This window comes from Oncorhynchus keta, chromosome 3 (assembly GCF_023373465.1).
Source record: "Oncorhynchus keta strain PuntledgeMale-10-30-2019 chromosome 3, Oket_V2, whole genome shotgun sequence".
Classification (NCBI taxonomy): domain Eukaryota; kingdom Metazoa; phylum Chordata; class Actinopteri; order Salmoniformes; family Salmonidae; genus Oncorhynchus; species Oncorhynchus keta.
In genome coordinates this window covers 11,404,933-11,420,486 of record NC_068423.1, presented here as the reverse complement: position 1 = coordinate 11,420,486, position 15,554 = coordinate 11,404,933, and the positions used below count along the sequence as shown (strand labels likewise).

Genomic DNA, 15,554 nt, shown 5'->3' with positions numbered 1-15,554 from the left:
AGTTATCTGATTCTGATTGAATGTTTTATTAATAGTCTAGTCAATGGAAGCAGTGATAGTCAGATAACATGCTGAGTTTGTGATTGTGACAGGATGACAGGAATGGCAGTTATAGAGTACCTGTTGTCTTCCGCTTAGGTAGTATTGTGTGTGTGTGTGTGCTTGCGAGTGTGTTTGGAGCTATTTGTGGCAGGTCTGAGCTCTCTGGGAACCTTTCCTCCATCTGTCGATTCCACACAGCCTAGCCCAGTGCAGAGTACAGGACTAATTTGACCAATAGGGTCGTTCCACAAAATGAGTGCCTTTTGCATCCATTTGATATTTGAAGTAGAACTTGTGTATAAATATGGCATTTTAAAAGTCTGTTATATGAAATGAAGTGATTTTGAGTATGAATCAAGACTTGCTAAAGTGCTAAAATTCAGCATTTTAACATGTCCCTCTGTGCAGCCTCTGTGTTGTTTTTGACACACTTAACCCCAACATTTCTTCAAGTTTCACTATCATTGCAAAGCCCTAGTTATTTTGTTGCTTTGACAGTCATTTCTGAAGATGATTATTTATTTCATGTGATTAGTGATTTTAAAGTAGAGTAAATGCCCTTCATTTTAAGGTCTCTTCTACTACGTGAACAGAACACTTGTTTTAAATGGTGAAGTGTTCCTTTTTAAAAGTAATTTCAAAATAAACATTGAACATCTAATTGTCAAATCACAGTGTAAAAGCAGGTGAGCTGGTCCTACTCTTTTTTTTGCCATTTTCTGGTGTTTTCTGGTGGAAAACTGAGCGGGTCTAGCATAACAAATCAACGCATAGATAGACAGGCTAGAAATGTTTTAACAATGTTTTTTTGGGGGGAAGCTTGCATTCAATTGCCCCTCCCTGTCACACACCACAAGCTTCCATTCCCCCTGTCACACACCACAAGCTTCCATTCCCCCTGTCACAAGGGGATTTATGGCTGATTTAAGATGAAGTCGTCAACCCTGTTACATTATTGTCATTTTGTGATTTAAATTATTGAGATGGGAAAACATGTTTTTTATTAAGTTGAACATGTGCTTTTTATGGCAATGTTAAAATTAAGTGAAATAAAGCTCTGTTTTTTTCACCAAGTTACACAACTCAAAAGGCACCTACCTAGTTGGTGGAACGACTCATCAACTGACCCCGTTTCACACTGGCACCATGGAGTGCCTGCATACTATTGTCTGTTAGCATCTAACCAGTCCTCTCTCTCTGACTGTCTTTCTCTTTCTAGCTCTCTCTTGCTTTCTCTCTCACTCTATCTATCTATCTATCTTACACCCCCCCCCCCACACACACACACATGCGCACACACTCACAAGCGCGCGCACACACACACACACACAGTCTGTGGATATAATCAGATTTACAAATGTAATTGCACAGGGCGTTTTTATTTAATTAACCTTATAGATGCAGTGTCATTGAGAAGCTCAGGAGGATGGAATATAACATTTATATTACGATTAATACAAGACAGGATGAAATGATAACTATTTTATTGCACCTAACTGAGTTTAGACTGTTGACGTTGTGCACTGTTTTCTTTATTATGTACTGGTTTGACATTGAGGAACATTGTAATATGCTGAACAAGAAAACAGACACATTGCCTAACAAAAATGAATTAAACAGTGAGTCATATGGCCGTTTTGTTCAGGCATATGGTGGTGTGCCACAAGCCTCACTTGCTCGGGGCGTTTCTGGAACAGGAGAACAGGGGCCATTGATAAGGCTGGGCTAACAAGCCTTGGCACAGGACAGCCAGAGAGCAACTGACAATGGCTGGGAAGGAACAGCTTACCTCTTCAAGATATGTCTCCCAATGCAGAACTGAACGAAAGACAAGGATGAAATGATTTTGTCACATTTAGAATTGATCTCATTCACAGAACTAATTCTAAGATGCTAATGTTGCAACAATGCTACATACAAGGCGTATCATTTTATCAAAAATAAATGTATCCATTATTTTACTAATTAACTCGCAAACTGCTAAAACGCTCCAACATCAGGCCTGTATGGACCTCCTTTGTACAATATTATTAAATCAGTCCTTTTACCATAATATTACATCACATTATCTCTATACACCCTCTAGATTACAACAAACTCATATCAACTTATCTTTTCATTTACCTTTATCCTATGGACCCACAGCAGGGGGCCAGGGGACCAGTGGAGTGGTCAGGTTGGGTGAAGATGCTTTGCGTGGAAGTTAGCTGAAACCAGGGCAGGGGCCATAGCTGACCGTTGTGTCAGCCCTTTTCTCCCCGAGGCTTTACATTAATTCACTGCATCCGATCCCAGAGCGGGGCCGCTCAATGGCTCCAGTCACCAGCTCCAAAGTACAAATATGTCCCCCATTGTTCCCGGGAGAGAAGCCGGATTTAAAGGATGGTCCGGGAATAGGCGAGGATGCACATGGAAGCGAGGAATTGCGTTTGCAGTGAGTTGCGAATAATTGTAAGGTGTGCGTGTCAATGCTTTGTGAATATGCTAGTGTGCCACTACAGACAAATCTAACCTAGATGTCAATGACCCAGGGTAAACCCATAGGTTCACTTTCCACGTCAGGACTAGCAGAACTGTCATTAGTTCACTGTATTCTGTTTGTGGATGTCACATCATAAGGAGACATAATGCATAGAATAGCATAAGACCAAAAGGAAAAGGAATACGCCTTGTCATTCATTTAACATACTTCACCCATACTCTTTTAATGGGAGCTGTTTAGAGGCGTACAATGAACATCCATAGAATATCCCCTGAATAAATTCATTCTCATCTTTAACAAGTGATTAACAAAGTCTATTTGAACTACTTTGAGATCATTAAAGACTCACTTCTGTGCAGAGTTCTCATTTTCCTTCAGGAGGCCTATGCGGTAATAGTGGGGAGGCGCTTAAGGGAGCCTCTGAAATGCTGTCCGTGACTTTGGTCAGTGAATCTGACCCTGGGTTAGTTTTAGTGACATCACCCCCAAGATTAGCTAAAAGGCGACAGAAGCAGAGTGGGAACTTCATTCATATGGTAGCAAGTGGGTGCTTCTGGAGACAGCAGACATTAGGATCAGCTAATTTAGTTCAGCAAAATTACATGTTTCCTTATGCACCTGTACATGTTGGGTTACTAAGATTTCTAGCCTACACTTTGGAAATAACAGTGCTATAAAAAATAGGAGTGTTTTGGAGGGAAGTGTGATGGTTTATGTAATATGTGTATATGTGTATATGTCTACTAAAATGTACAGTGGCATCTTGATATCTCCAACTACAACAGTGGGTCAATAACTAAACACACATATTACATAAACCATCACACTTCCCTCAAAAACACTCCTAATTTCATCTCCCCCACTACAGTGCCTTTCCCCATCAAAGAAAAACTCTTAACCTCTCTCACAATCTTTTTTTAAAGGTATCATCTGCCTCTACACCCATTGAGGACTGGTGCTGCGCAGTGCACCTTAAACCAAATCCAACACAGCAGGAGACATTGGGGTGGACCGGTGGGGTGGTGCTCATTACCAAAATGAGCCCTCGGGTGAGTCCTCATGTCACCATTAGGTTTAGGCCTTAAGAGGAATGAAAGAGGAGGTGCCAACAGATAGGGCACAGTGAGCTCTATAGCACACTAAAAGGGGAGAGGCTGCCATTAAAGACATAATAGACGGTGAATAAGACCCAGGAAACTGAACACCCTCTGAGGTTTTGTCTCACCTCTAATACCTCCTGACCTTTTGTAACCCCCTTAATTGGATTGCTGTTAAACATACAAATTGATCTGGGGTTTCTGGAATGGGTGGGATTCACTAGACCTGACAAGGAAAAACTCATGGCCCTAGTAATGAGACCGTTGGAGTGATGTTGCATTGGTATGTACTAATGTACAGTCGTGGCCAAAAGTTTTGAGAATGACACAAATATTCATTTTCACAAAGTCTGCTGCCTCAGTTTGTATGATGGCAATTTGCATATACTCCAGAATGTTATGAAGAGTGATCAGATGAATTGAAATTAATTGCAAAGTCCCTCTTTGCCATGCAAATTAACTGAATCCCCAAAAAAACATTTCCACTGCATTTCAACCCTGCCACAAAAGGACCAGCTGACATCATGTCAGTGATTCTCTCGTTAACACAGGTGTGAGTATTGATGAGGACAAGGCTAGAGATCACTCTGTCATGCTGATTGAGTTCGAATAACAGACTGGAAGCTTCAAAAGGAGGGTGGTGCTTGGAATCATTGTTCTTCCTCTGTCAACCATGGTTACCTGCAAGGAAACATGTGCCGTCATCATTGCTTTGCACAAAAAGGGAGTCACAGGCAAGAATATTGCTGCCAGTAAGATTGCACCTAAATCAACCATTTATCGGATCATCAAGAACTTCAAGGAGAGCGGTTCAATTGTTGTGAAGAAGGCTTCAGGTCACCCAAGAAAGTCCAGCAAGCGCCAGTACCGTCTCCTAATGTTGATTCAGCTGCGGGATCGGGGTACAGAGCTTGCTCAGGAATGGCAGCAGGCAGGTGTGCGTGCATGGAGGATGGCCTGGTGTCAAGAAGGGCAGTAAAGAAGCCACTTCTTTCTAGGAAAAATATCAGGGACAGACTGATATTCTGCAAAAGGTACAGGGATTGGACTACTGAGGACTGGGGTAAAGTAATTTTCTCTGATGAATGCCCTTTCCGATTGTTTGGGGCATCCGGAAAAACGTTTGTCCGGAGAAGACAAGGTGAGCGCTACCATCAGTCCATCTGTCATGCCAACAGTAAAGCATCCTGAGCCCATTCATGTGTGGGGTTGCTTCTCAGCCAAGGGAGTGGGCTCACTCACAATTTTGCCTAAGAACACAGCCATGAATAAAGAATGGTACCAACACATCCTCCGAGAACAACTTCTTCCAACCATCCAGGGACAGTTTGGTGATGAACAATGCCTTTTCTAGCATGATGGAGCACCTTGCCATAAGGCAAAAGTGATAACTAAGTGACTCGGGGAACAAAACATCAATATTTTGGGTCCAGGGCCAGGAATCTCCCGAGACCTTAATTCCATTGAGAACTTGTGGTCAATCCTCAAGAGGCGGGTGGACAAACAAAACCCCACAAATTCTGACAAACTCCAAGCATTGATTATGCAAGAATGGGCTGCCATCAGTCAGGATGTGGCCCAGAAGTTAATTGACAGCATGCCAGGGCGGATTGCAGAGGTCTTGAAAAAGAAGGGTCAACAATGCAAATATTGACTCTTTGCAACTTCCTGTAATTGTCAAAAAAAGCCTTTGACAGTTATGAAACATTTGTAATTATACTTCAGTATTCCATAGTAACATCTGACAAAAATAACTAAAGACACTGAAGCAGCAAACTTGGTGGAAATTAATATTTGTGTCATTCTCAAAACTTTTGACCAGGACTGTACTTACTGTACATTACTGTAACAATCAATTATGAGCCTGACACATCCTTGGATGAACAGCGCCACACATTACTGGACAGTAGATATCTATGGCATTAGATATATTTTTTTTCTTCCTGATTTTACATTATCACGTTTCAAAAAAATGTGCACTTTCAGTAGTTGGCTTTTCCTGCACACACCTGTGCCTTCTACCCCAGGTCCCTCTGTGAACCTCAGGTGCAGAACTTACTGAAAACCTTTACTCTATCCAATCTATGCCCTCAGCCACATTTGGTATTTTGTTGGCCTATCCACATCACCTCTCTGAGTCACTGGCTCACTAATGGGCCTCCCTCACCCCCGGTGTCAGCTGGTTTGACGTATCTGTACCACTATTAAGATGAAGATCACTTTATTGGTCAATTGCACACAAGGTCCAATCGAAATTTTACTTCCGCTGAAAGAGACATACTGTACATACACATTCAGTTTTTTGGGGGGGTGAGGTGTGGAGGGCTGCCACACTGGGTGCTTGCATAGCTGTTGTTGTGGGGGGGTTAAGTGCTCAAAGGCACAATGGCAGGCAATGGCATCTAGGATTTGATTCCAGAAATCCATCCATCTGAACAGCATTCAGTTTTGAGCTCCTCTATCTAGAATAGGTAGGGGTTAGGGTTTAGGGTAGGGACGTCCTAAGGAATCCAGATAGCACTGACTGTTCTGTTTGTGCTACCACATATGGTCATATGGTCATTGTCACGCCAAGGCTAGTATACAGTTTGGGAGAAATGTGTCGTAAGAGCTTTGTTTAAGGATTATCCATCAGAACCTTTTGGTACGAACCAATAACAGTGTAGGACAATAAGATCCCCAGCGACGCTGCTCCACGCTCTCCTTTTTGAGGTCTTGCTTTATTTTTGTCTTTGTCCGCCATGCACAAAAGCCCTCAAGTGCCCGTACTGATCGCAACTGTACAGCGAGCGACCTCATTGGTCCGGTCATTAAGGCGTGACAGATGGGGCTCGCTGTACCATGAAGCATCATGCCTCATATTGGGGACGCACAGCGTATTCTCACTGCCGAGAGATGTAATTCCAGTTACACTGAAGGACAGTGGAAGTGGTTATGGGTGTACTGTACATGATTGTATTCTTGCGACAACCAAAAAGGATGCAAAATTGCTCAACGACATTGACAATGAGTTGTGTCAAGTTTTAATACAGCCTCATTTTTTTTTTCACTGTACAGTACTGTGTCTGTACTCCTCACAAAACACCATCAGTTATAATAATGTTACCATAAATGTTATGATATAACAATACCACATAATGTTATAACAACATTATTATAAAGTCACCACAAAACAGAAAAACCTGCAAGGCCACAGTAAATGATGGACAAACCACAGGCCACAGCATTTCACCCCTCAGCAGCTATAAAGTATCCTCTAATTAGTCTAGTTGCAGTGAGAGGAAGGAGAGGGTTGAGGTGGTAAGGTGGCACCCCTCGTCCCCATCTCTGACACATCCACCATCATCACCTCTACAGCTTTGTCAGAGCCATGTCAGCAAGTACCAACTCTATCCACTAGATCTTATTTCCTGAAACACCATCTCCATTCTCCCGCTAGGCTCGTTGTTTAACCCCCTTGGAGAACCCATAGTGAGGGTTAAGTGAAAGTGATAGGGATAGTGTGTAGGCCTTTGTGAAGTTTCAGCAGCAACTGCCTGGCGGCAGGTAGCCTCGCGGTTGGGCCTGTAACCGAAAGGTCACTGGTTCGAATACCCGAGCAGACAAGGTGAAAAAGCTACTTATCCCTAATTTGTTCCAGGGGTGCCTACTACTGTGGCTGACCCTGTAAAACAACACATTTCACTGCACCTATCCAGTGTATGTGACAATAAAACATATACTTTATATATGTTTTATGATGATGATGATGATAGTGATAATTACTGGTCGGTGACCAAACCCTTTCAGGGATGTCAGAGTCTTTGATAATGTTAGTTCATACTGGTTTTCAGTGAAATGAACACTTATGATATTTCATTTTCACTGTCCCCTTCACTGGCTACTTGAGTAAGGCACATAATGGAAATGGAAATTGCCACGGAGTAGCAACACAATGTAATACACAACATAGAGTGCCTTCGGAAAGTACTCAGACCCCTTGACTTTTTCTACATTTTGCTACGTTACAGCCTTATTCTGAAATGGACAAAATAAAACAGAATCCTCATCGATCTACACACTATACCTCATAATGGCAAAGCGAAAACAGGTTTTCAGAAATGTATGCAAATTTATCCCAAATAAAACACAGAAATACCATATTTACATAAGTATTCAGACACTTTGCTATGAGACTCGAAATTGAGCTCAGGTGCATCCTGTTTCTATTGATCATCCTTGAAATGTTTCTTCAACTTGATTGGAGTCCATCTGCGGTAAATTCAATTGATTGGACATGATTTGGAAAGGTAGACACCTGTCTAGATAAGATCCCACAGTTGACAGTCAGAGCAAAAAACAATCCATGAGGTCGGAGGAATTGTCTGTAGAGCTCCGGGACAGGATTGTGTCGAGACACAGATCTGGGGAAGGGTACCCAAACATTTCTGCAGCATTGAAGATCCCCAAAAACACAGTAGCCTCCATCATTCTTAAATGGAAGAAGTTTGTAACCACCAAGATTCTTCCCAGAGCTGGCCGCCCAGCTAAACTGAGCAATCGGGGGAGAAGGGCATTGATCAGGGCGCTGACCAAGAACCGGATGGTCACTCTGACAGAGTTCCAAAGTTCCTCGGTGGAGATGGGAGAACCTTCCAGAAGGACAAATATCTCTGCAGCACTCCACCAATCAGTCCTTTATGGTAGAGTGGCCAGACGGAAGCCACTGCTCAGTAAAAGGCACATGAAAGCCCGCTTGGAGTTTGTCAAAAGGCATCTAAAGGACTCAGTCCATGAGAAACAAGATTATCTTGTCTGATGAAACCAAGATTGAACTCTTTGGCCTGAATGCCAAGCGTCACGTCTGGAGGAAACCTGTCACCATCCCTACTGTGAAGCATATTGGAGGCAGCATCATGCTGTGGGGATGATTTTCAGCAGCAGGGATTGGGAAAACCAGTCAGGATCAAAGGAAAGATGAACGGAGCATAGTACAGAGAGATCTTTGATGAAAACCTACTCCAGAGCGCTCCAGACCTGGGGCGATGGTTCTCCTTCCAACAGGACAACGACCCTAAGCACGCACACAGCCAAGACAGCGTAGGAGTGGCTTCGGGACAAGTCTCTGAATGTCCTTGAGTGGCCCAGCCAGAGCCCGGACTTGAACCCAACCAAACATCTCTGGAGAGACCTGAAAATAGCTGTGCAGCGATGCTCCCCATCCAACCTGTCAGAGCTTGAGAGGATTTGCAGAGAAGAATGGGAGAAACTCCCCAAATACAGCTGTGCCAAGCTTGTAGCGTCATACCGCCATTATTCCAAGATGGCGTAGCAGTTCTGACGTGTTTTGTTCGTCTTCTCGTGTACTTTTGTATTTTTAGTCTTTTTTTGTATATATACAGTGGGGAGAACAAGTATTTGATACACTGCCGATTTTGCAGGTTTTCCTACTTACAAAGCATGTAGAGGTCTGTCATTTTTATCACTTTAACTGAGAGACGGAATTTAAAACAAAAATCCAGAAAAACACATTGTATGATTTTTAAGTAATTAATTTCATTTTATTGCATGACAGAAGAATTTGATCACCTATCAACCAGTAAGAATTCCGTCTCTCACAGACCTGTTAGTTTTTCTTTAAGAAGCCCTCGAAGCCCTCCTGTTCTCCACTCATTACCTGTATTAACTGCACCTGTTTGAACTCGTTACCTGTATAAGATACACCTGTCCACACACTCAATCAAACAGACTCCAACCTCTCCCCAATGGCCACGACCATAGAGCTGTGTAAGGACATCAGGGTTAAAATTGTAGACCTGCACAAGGCTGGGATGGGCTACAGTACAATAGGCAAGCAGCTTGGTGAGAAGGCAACAACGGCGCAATTATTAGAAAATGGAAGAAGTTCAAGATGACGGTCAATCACCCTCGGTCTGGGGCTCCATGCAAGATCTCACCTCGTGGGGCATCAATGATCATGAGGAAGGTGAGGGATCAGCCCAGAACTGCACAGCAGGACCTGGTCAATGACCTGAAGAGAGCTGGGACCACAGTCTCAAAGAAAACCATTAGTAGCATACTACGCCGTCATGGATTAAAACCCTGCAGTGCACGCAAGGTCGTCCTGCTCAAGCCAGCGCATGTTCAGGCCCGTCTGAAGTTTGCCAATAACCATCTGGATGATCCAGAGGAGGAATGGGAGAAGGTCATGTGGTCTGATGAGACAAAAATATAGCTTTTTGGTCTAAACTCCACTCGCCATGTTTGGAGGAAGAAGAAGGATGAGTACAACCCCAAGAACACCATCCCAACCGTGAAGCATGGAGGTAGAAATATCATTCTTTGGGGATGCTTTTCTGCAAAGGGGACAGGACGACTGCACTGTATTGAGGGGAGTGTGGATGGGGCCATGTATCGCGTGATCTTGGCCAACAACCTCCTTCCCTCAGTTAGAGCATTGAAGATGGGTCGTGGCTGGGTCTTCCAGCATGACAACGACCCGAAACACACAGCCAGGGCAACTAAGGAGTGGCTCCGTAAGAAGCATCTCAAGGTCCTGGAGTGGCCTAGCCAGTCTTCAGATCTGAACCCAATAGAAAATCTTTGGAGGGAGCTGAAAGTCTGTATTGCCCAGCGACAGCCCCAAAACCTGAAGGGTCTGGAGAAGGTCTGTATGGAGGAGTGGGCCAAAATCCCTGCTGCAGTGTGTGCAAACCTGGTCAAGAACTACAGGAAACGTATGATCTCTGTAATTGCAAACAAAGGTTTCTGACCAAATATTAAGTTCTGCTTTTCTGATGTATCAAATACTTATGTCATGCAATAAAATGCTAATTCATTTCTTAAAAATCATACAATGTGATTTTCTGGATTTTTGTTTTAGATTCCGTCTCTCACAGTTGAAGTGTACCTATGATAAAAATGACAGACCTCTACATGCTTTGTAAGTAGGAAAACTTGCAAAATCGGCAGTGTATCACAAATACTTCTCCCTACTGTATGTGTATGTACATATTTTTTTGTATTATTTTCAATCTCTTCTCCATTTTAGTTCAACTACACCTTCCGGTAACCTGCCTCACCCAATATAATACGGAACCGCTATTATTTGTCATTTTTAGACCTTATAGCAAGAACCACCTAGCCATAACAAGCTAACCAGCTAATTAGCTACAGGCTATTTAGTCATTGTTAGCCACTGCTAGCGGCCTTTACCTTCTATATCAGCCCTTTAAAAAAAATGTGCCTGGATAATACTCGCCAGCCTACCAGTAACGGACTGTCTCTCCACTACAACACCGGATTCCTGCCGTAATCCAACGACCATTACTCCTGATCTTCACAGCTAGCTAGCACCCATCGAGTTACCCAGTACCGAAGCTATCCCTGAGGCCCACTTCTCGGCTTACTCAGTTGTTCACCCGGACTCCACCCAAACACGGCTAGAACACACTACTCCACCGGATCCTTGCCATACTGTAAGCTCTGGACCTTGGCACCGGATCGCCCCTGCTACCGAGTGGCTGTAGTGGCTATAGTGGCTAACACCTCTGCCCCGAGGCTAGCACCAGTTAGGCGTGAGCCAGGCGCATCTCCCGGCTAGAAAACTAAATTACTACAACTACAATACCTCTTTCGCCATCTGGCTTGGATCCTTTGTCGACACGGCGCCCCACCGCACCACCACGACTGTTCTGCCGACGAATTCTCCATCCGCTGTGCCTTCAATCGGCCTCCATCGGACATCGGAGCAGACGCTTCTACTAGCCCCGGGCTACTAACTTTAAACGCTGTGTCACCTGCGTGCTAGCGTAGTAGCGACTACTCCGCGGCTTCCCTGTTACTTCTATTGTTGCCCCCTGGATCCTATTATCACTTGACTACATAACGGATGCCTGCTGGACTGTCCATGAATCACGGTACTCCATTCTGTTTATTTTTTGTTTATCTGTCGGCCCCAACCGCGAACTCAGGCTCTGTGTGTAGTTAACCGACCCTCTCTGCCCAGTCATCGCCGTTTTAGCTGATTAGCTGTTGTTGTCTCACCCGTTGTTGTCTTAGTTAGCTCTCCCAATCAACACCTGTGATTACTTTATGCCTCGCTGTATGTCTCTCTCGTGTCAATATGCCTTGTATACTGTTGTTTAGGTTAGTTATCATTGTTTTAGTTTACAATGGAGCCCCTAGTTCCACTCATCATACCTCTGATACCTCCTCTGTCCCACCTCCCACACATGCAGTGACCTCACCCATTATAACCAGCTTATCCAGAGATACAACCTCTCTTATCATCACTCAGTGCCTGGGCTTACCTCCGCTGTACCCGCACCCCACCATACCCCTGTCTGCACATTATGCCCTGAATCTATTCTACCATGCACAGAAATCTGCTCCTTTTATTCTTTGTCCCCAACGCTCTAGGCGACCAGTTTTGATAGCCTTTAGCTGTACCCTCATCCTAATCCTCCTCTGTTCCTCGGGTGATGTGGAGGTAAACCCAGGCCCAGGCACCCTCATTTGTTGACTTCTGTGATCGAAAAAGCCTTGTTTCATGCATGTCAACATCAGAAGCCTCCTCACTAAGTTTGTTTTACTCACTCCTTTAGCACACTCTGCCAACTCTGATGTCCTTGCCGTGTCTGAATCCTGGCTTAGGAAGGCCACCAATAATTCTGAGATTTCCATACCCAACTACAACATTTTCTGTCAAGATAAAACTGCCAAAGGGAGAGGAGTTGCAATCTACTGCAGAAATAGCCTGCAAAGTTCTGTCATTCTTTCCAGGTCCCAAACAGTTTGAACTTCTAATTTTAAAAATTAACCTCTCCAGAAATAAGTCTCTCACTGTTGCCGCCTGCTATCGACCCCCCTCCATTCCCAGCTGTGCCCTGGACACCATTTGTGAATTGAATGCCCCCCATCTAGCTTCAGAGTTCGTTCTGTTAGGTGACCTAAACTGGGATATGCTTAACCCCCCGGCAGTCCTACAATCTAAGCTAGATGCCCTCAATCTCACACAAATCATCAAGGAACCCACTAGGTACAACCCTAAATCAATAAACATGGGCACCCTCATAGACATTATCCTGACCAACTTGCCCTCCAAATACACCTACGTTGTTTTCAATCAGGATCTAAGCGATTACTGCCTCATTGCCTGCTATGGGTCCGCGGTTAAACAACCACCCCTCATCACTGTCAAACGCTCACTAAAACACTTCTGCGAGCAGGCCTTTCTAATCGACGTGGCCCGGGTATGCTGGAAGGATATTGACCTCATCCCGTCATTCAAGGATGCCTTGTCATTCGTTAAAAGTAATTTCCTCACCATCTTAGATAAGCATGCCCCATTCAAAAAATGCAGAACTAAGAACAAATATAGCCCATGGTACACTCCAGACCTCACTGCCCTTGACCAGCACAAAAACATCCTGTGGCGGACTGCAATAGCATCGAATAGTCCCCTTGATATGCAACTGTTTAGGGGAGTCAGAAAACAATACCACGCAGTCAGTCAGGAAAGCAAAGGCTAGCTTTTTCAAGCAGAAATTCACATCCTGTAGCTCTAACTCTTTTGGGACACTGTAAAGTCCATGGAGAACAAGAGCACCTCCTCCCAGCTGCCCACTGCACTGAGGCTAGATAACACGGTCACCACTGATAAATCCACAAAAATCGAAAATTTCAACAAGCATTTCTCAACGGCTGGCAATTCCTTCCTCCTTCCTCCTCCTCAAACTGCTCTTAAAAGCTAGTAAAACCAAATGCATGCTTTTCAACCGTTCGCTGCCCGCACCCGCCCGCCCGACTACCCTGGACGGTCCGACCTAGAATATGTGGACAACTATTAATACCTAGGTGTCTGGTTAGACTGTAAACTCTCCTTCCAGACTCATATTAAACATATCTAATCCAAAATCAAATCTAGAATCGGCATTCTATTTCGCAACAAAGCCTCCTTCACTCACGCCGCCAAACTTACCCTAGTAAAACTGACTATCCTACAGATCCTCGACGTCGGCGATGTCATCTACAAAATAGCTTCCAACACTCTACTCAGAAAACTGGATGCAGTCTATCACAGTGCCATCCGTTTTGTTACCAAATCACCTTATACCACCCACTACTGCAGCCTGTATGCTCTAGTCGGGTGGCCCTCGCTACATATTCGTCGCCAGACCCACTGGCTCCAGGTCATCTATAAGGCTATGCTAGGTAAAGCTCTGCCTTATCTCAGTTCACTGGTCACGATAACAACACCCACCCGTAGCACACGTTCCAGCAGGTATATCTCACTGATCATCCCCAAAGCCAACACCTCATTTGGCCGCCTTTCCTTCCAGTTCTCTGCTGCCAGTGACTGGAACGAATTGCAAAAATCGCTGAAGTTGGAGACTTTTATTTCCCTCACCAACTTTAAACATCAACTATCTGAGCAGCTAACCAATCACTGCAGCTATACATAAATATCCCACCCAATCTACCTACCTCATCCCCATACTGTTTTTATTTTATTTACTTTTCTGCTCTTTTGCACACCGGTATCTCTACTTGCACATCATCATCTGCTCATTTATCACTCCAATGTTAATCTGATAAATTGTATTTATTCGCTCCTTTGGCTTATTTATTGCCTACCTCCTCATGCCTTTTGCACACACTGTATATAGACTTTCTTTTTTCTACTGTGCCATTGATTTGTTTGTGTTATTGGCTTGTTTATTGTTTACTCCATGTGTAACTCTGTGTTGTTGTCTGTGTCACACTGCTTTGCTTTATCTTGGCCAGGTCGCAGTTGTAAATGAGAACTTGTTCTCAACTAGCCTACCTGGTTAAATAAAAGTTAAATAAAAAAATAATTTAAAAAATACCCAAGAAGGCTGCCAAAGGTGCTTCAACAAAGTACTGAGTAAAGGGTCTGAATACTTATGTAAATGTCATATTTCCGTTTTTAATTTTTTATACATTTGCAAAAAATTCTAAAAAACTGTTTTTGCTTTGTCATTACAGGGTATTTTGTGTAGATTGATGAGGGGGGGGGGACAATTTAATCAATTTTAGAAGAAGGCTGTGATGTAACAAAATGTGAAAAAGGGAATGGGTCTGAATACTTTCTGAATGCACTGTTTAACTAGCTTATTAGCCTGTAACTGTTCCAAATATTGTCTATTTTTGCAGTTGAAGTCTGAGAAACAAAACCTTGCATCGAATTGATTTCAGAGTCCATGCACACTCATAGAGTCAGAAAGGAAACATACCAAAGTCTAAACCATCAATCCATCAACAGAAATTAGCACTACTGCTTCCCTCTCTCCTCTCATGTTGAATCAACAGAGATCAACGGGAAGGATCTTAACTGTTAAAAACAGACCAATCATAATTCTGCCCATATATCTGCTGTAGTGATGTCACAGACTGTTGATATCAGATATCAATATCAGTGTTGCCTATATTAGCTACTGAAACAGATGGACCGTTATTAAATAAACATGAATGTGGGACACTGTATTCAGTAAAGAGTTACATTCTATATGTATTTTTTTTTATCTGAGCCTGAAATCCTTCAAAAGCAAACTAGATATGAAGTCTGAAAGAAACTGTAAATGGTGGTGGATGAATGGCACAACAATGGGCGTCAGGATCTTGTCACATTATCTCTGTGCATTCAAATTGCCATCGATAAAATGCAATTGTATTTGTTGTCCGTAGCTTATTCCTGCCCATACCATAACCCCACTGCCACCATGCGGCACTCTGTTCACAACATTGACATCAGCAAACCACTTGCCCACATAACACCATGTTGCCTGGTTCAGTTGAAACCGGGATTCATCCGTGAAGAGCACACTTCTCCAGGGTGCCAGTGACCATCGAAGGTGAGCATTTTCCCACTGAAGTCAGTTACGACACTGAACTGCAGTCAGATCAAGACCCTGGTGAGGACGACGAGCATG

The 15,554-nt window shown here is 43.6% G+C and overlaps 1 long non-coding RNA gene across 1 annotated transcript in view; it reads left to right on the top strand.

The window, feature by feature from the left end:
• LOC127914275 (uncharacterized) overlaps nt 1-15,554 on the top strand; it is an 87,715-nt gene that overhangs the window by 55,159 nt on the left and 17,002 nt on the right. The window contains exon 3 of the long non-coding RNA XR_008087864.1: nt 3,448-3,573. This is a non-coding gene — a long non-coding RNA (uncharacterized LOC127914275). The remainder of the gene's footprint in view (nt 1-3,447; nt 3,574-15,554) is intronic.